A 5,044-nucleotide genomic window follows, 5' to 3' on the forward strand; every position below is an offset into this window, starting at 1 on the left:
TGGAGGGGCAGAGGGGTAAGAGAGAGAAGCGAGTCAATAAATGCGGAGCTGGAAAAGCACAGCAGGTCAGGCAGCATCTGAGGAGCAGGGAAGTCGACTCCTTGAAAGGTTTTGAAGCTTTCGGCCCGAAATGTTGACTTCCCTGCTCCTCGGATGTTGCCTGACCAGCTGTGTTTTTCCAGCTCCACACTTATAGACTCTAGCTTCCAGCATCTGCAGCCCTTACTGTCTCCGAGAGAAAAGAGTTCAGTTTGTGTGAAAACTACACCATGATGTTACTCAGCTTAATTATTTTTTAAAACATCTCCACATTCTCAATTCAAAAAAAGAGGAATCTGTTTCTCAGTATCTAGCTTATTAAACACTTTTAATATATAAATACCTCAATCCCCTATGCTGAAGGGATAGTTAATTAAATGTTTCTGGACTTGATACCAAGAGGCATACATGATAACCAAAGTGCTGAGAGAGAGTGATGCTGCTTGGCCTGCTGTGTTCATCCAGCTCCACACTTTGTTAACCAAAATGCTGAATTTGGCCAGTAACTCGAGTATCAGCAGTAGGTTGGACCGCTCTGCCTGATATATATTCCAGGAGATTTCACCACATGACCTCCAACACCTGACAATCTGTGGCCAAGATTGCAACTTCTGAAGCCCCAGCACCCCATGCAATACAAACTGTCGGTGTTCTTAGAACATTTGAGCAACACACCAGAAAAATAAAAACTTAAATATGTTGGCGCTGTGAGACTAGCTCCTTTTTAAATAGCCTCATGTAACACTTAGTTGGCCTCCATAAAGTGCAGTTAAAGAGGAGCTACCTTTGATCAATGGTCAAAAGTTACACAGCACCAGGTTATAGTCCAAACAGGTTTATTTGGAAATGCAAGCTTTCGGAACTGAACCTCTTCCTCAGGCTCCAAAAGCTTGCTTTTCCAAATAAACCTGTTGGACTATAAACCTGGTGTTGTGAGATTTTTGACCTTGTTCACCCCAGTCCAACACCGGCACCTCCACATCATTTGTGCAATGGAGCTCTGGCCCTGTTACAGTCTCTTGCCTTAGCTGACATCCCCCCCGCACCCCAACTTCGAATTATTTCCCACAACAAATTCAATTAACTTGGTAAAATGAAGAACTGTGGATGAAATAAGAAAGACAAACAGAAATTGTTGGAGAAACTCAGCAAGCCTGGCAACATTTGTGGTGAGAAAGCAGTTAATGTTAACGCTTCAGGATGCAAAGGTCTGAAGAAGGGTCAGTGGAGCCAAAACGTTAACTTGATTTTCTCTCCTACAGATGCTGCCAGACTTGCAGAGTTCAGCCAGCAATTTGTTTTTGTTTCAGTTAGTTTGGTGCTGGATAAGATGCGACGTGTATTGTTAAAACAAGTTTTAAAGGATACCAGTTTAAACAGGGTTTCTAAAGAAGGATATGTACATTTCAAGATACCAGAAAACTACTCTATCAATGTTACTTTTGTCCCAATACAATATAAGCGCAATAATTTCTGCACAAGTTAGAACCAAAGTTGTTAAAATCATAAATTCGCATGAGCATAGTCAAGTGATATTAGAAATATGTGATTGCCTTAATCCATCTGCTTTCCTGTTAGATATTCTATTACTTCAAAACAACTTGCCATATCACCTCAGTTCAGCACAAAATGTACTGTTCAAAAAACAAAATGCAGTACATTCGAAAAAAAGAATTCAGGCAGTAGCTTGATGAAGATCTGTTTGGAAGGACACACAGACCTAGATTCAAGCACCAGATCCTTGAAGTTTGACGGCTGCCAGAACCCATCATTTTCTTGTGCAGGAGAGATATTCTTTGAATTCTTGAAATAAATTTCTACTAAATGTCTGGTGAAGGCTGATTTGTGTTGTGGCCCAGCTATACTATTCCTGCTATGTTTCAATGATTCCTAAGAGTGGTATCTGTGCTCTGAAATAGAACACTTTTAAATTCACTCGGCTTTTGGGAGGGACTCGTTTTGGTCTTTAGGTCACCTGCAATGACTGCGCAGCCAGTCACTGTGGGACAAATGGACTGCCTTTAGGAGCTGAGATGATAGTCAAGAGATTCTGCAACATAGATTTTGTATGCATGATTGTATTTCCTTTGGCAGTTTGAGACATTTTGGTCGACAATATATGTGATTACATTCCTTGCACATTAGCTGTATGCAGCCATTGTGGAGGATACATCTGCAACTCAGTGCTAAAGTTAATCCCATGAAAACCAATGACTGTTATAAATTTGTATCAAAGATAATGGGAACAGCAGATGCTGGAGAATCCAAGATAACAAAGTGTGGAGCTGGATGAACACAGCAGGCCAAGCAGCATCTCAGGAGTACAAAAGCTGACGTTTCGGGCCCAGACCCTTCATCAGAGAGGGGGATGGGGAGAGGGTTCTGCAATAAATAGGGAGAGAGGGGGAGGCAGACCGAAAATGGAGAGGAAAGAAGATAGGTGGAGAGGAGAGTATAGGTGAGGAGGTAGGGAGGGGATAGGTCAGCCCAGGGAAGATGGACAGGTCAAGGAGGCGGGATGAGGTTCGTAGGTAGGAAATGGAGGTGCGGCTTGAGGTGGGAGGAAGGGATGGGTGAGAGGAAGAACAGGTTAGGGAGGCAGAGACAGGCTGGGCTGGTTTTGGGATGCCATGGGGGGAGAGGATGAGCTGGGCTGGTTGTGGGATGCGGTGGGCGAAGGGGAGATTTTGAAGCTGGTGAAGTCCACATTGATACCATTGGGCTACAGGGTTCCCAAGCGGAATATGAGTTGCTGTACCTGCAACCTTCGGGTGGCATCATTGTGGCACTGCAGAAGGCCCATGATGGACATGTCGTCTCAGGAATGGGAGGGGAGTTAAAATGGTTCATGACTGGGAGGTGCAGTTGTTTACTGCGAGCCGAGCGGAGGTGTTCTGCAAAGCGGTCCCAAGCCTTCGCTTGGTTTCCCCAAAGTAGAGGAAGCCACACCGGGTACAGTGGATGCAGTTTACCACATTGGCAGATGTGCAGGTGAACCTCTGCTTAATATGGAAAGTCATCTTGGGGCCTGGGATGGGGGTGAGGGAGGAGGTGTGGGGGCAAGTGTAGCACTTCCTGCGGTTGCAGTGAAAGGTGCCGGGTGTGGTGGGGTTGGAGGGCAGTGTGGAGCGAACAAGGGAGTCATGGAGAGAGTGGTCTCTCCGGAAAGCAGACAAGGGTGGGGGTGGAAAAATGTCTTGGGTGGTGGGGTCGGATTGGAGATGGCGGAAGTGTCGGAGGATGATGCGTTGTATCCTGACGTTGGTGGGGTGATGTGTGAGAACGAGGGAGATCCTCTTTGGGCTGTTGTGGTGGGGGCGGGGTGTGAGGGATGTGTTGTGGGAAATGCGGGAGACGCGGTCAAGGGCGTTCTCGACCACCGCGAGGGGAAAGTTGCAGTCCTTGAAGAACTTGGACATCTGGGACGTGCGGGAGCGGAATGCCTCATCCTGGGAGCAGATGCGGCGGAGGCGGAGGAATTGGGAATAAATTTGTTTTGTTTATCCATCATATGGAAGCTTGCTATCTTGCCACAAAGCATTCTGGAGTCATTCTTTGCTGCATAAATTGTGAAACATATATATTCAAAAACTTTATCTAGTACTTAATTTCCTATGCTACAAAAGTATTTCATTGACTATAAAGCACTGTTCGTTGGAAAATGTATTACATAAACAAAATTTTTCTTTCTAATGATGTAATTCCCTCTGTTTACTCTTTAAATATACATACAAGCAAAAAATTATGGAATTACACTAAAGTATTATTTTACAAGCTATTTACTGTCTCCCTTTTTTTTATAAAAAGAAATACCGTATTGATTATTATATATTGTGGACTTCATACATAGAGATACAGTTGTAAACATCAGGGGAGAGGATTATCCTTACTCAGGGAGACTGGGATATTACAATTACCAAAACAGTTTACAGCTGTAGAAATTCCATTGCCATACAGTATGGCTGTTTCCTGACAGGTGTCCCTAAAGTTAGTCTGGTTTTGTGAGCTTAGGATGAGTTGGAGTCTGTCCTATTGCAAGGGGCCTCGTGTCTCCTGATGTTTCTCTAACTCCATGCTAAGGCTATTATACTTTATTTGCCTTGACAGTCAGCTGTCCCACATACATTGAGATCATTTTTCCCCCCCTGTAGTTTGTGCTGGACTGTGCTGCTAAAGGTCGGCATGGTGTGGGGATGTGCATCATCCATTTGTACTGGTGATGGTTTTAACTCCCTTCTGACAGTAGGTCAAATATCCAGTTGCCAAAGGTACAGTTAATTTAGTGACCTCTCTGTCTTGCGACTGTCCAAAAGCACTGACTAACACGGCAGGACTAAAATATGCACAGGGATGTTATCAAAACCAATGTTATCGCTAAGCACGGAATGGTCTTTAGTTTTTATTAAAACTGGTGCCTCCAGTTGAGAATTTCTAACCCACCTTCCTCACTCGATAAAGCTGGAAGGGACCAGGTGCCAGTCTTAGAATGCATTTCTCTCCTTTTCCCAGGGCAGCATGATAAGTTGGGTTTTCAGAATCACAATCGCCGGCAGCTGACGAGTAGCTATATACCATTGTTCCGAGGTCTAATGAGATTCTATTGAATAACTCCACATTGAACAGAGGCAGTTGCCATCAGAGTTCATTGAGAATGATGCGCAATTGGATGGAATGTTAAATCTATAAGTATTCATATTGCATTTATGAAATTTGTAAGCTTGTTACTGGAAGAAGGCAATCCTTGAGTATCTTCTTTAATTCTCTATTTGTTTATTTTCTCTATACTTTGGAATCAGTAGGAAGAAGATTTTCTCACTTGCCTTGGATCTCAACTTCTGTCCTCCAAACCCCTGAACCTCAGCTCCTGCTAGCCCATATTTCCACACGTGATATGATGCTTTCCAGACAGTTTGCCATGGTTGCGGCTCATTCTAAGCTATTAAGTACCTTTACAAAGCCTCTTTTCCAGTGCTTGCAGAGCAGGAGACCCTATTGCCATTGCCCC

This window comes from Stegostoma tigrinum, chromosome 8 (assembly GCF_030684315.1).
Source record: "Stegostoma tigrinum isolate sSteTig4 chromosome 8, sSteTig4.hap1, whole genome shotgun sequence".
NCBI classification, from domain to species: domain Eukaryota; kingdom Metazoa; phylum Chordata; class Chondrichthyes; order Orectolobiformes; family Stegostomatidae; genus Stegostoma; species Stegostoma tigrinum.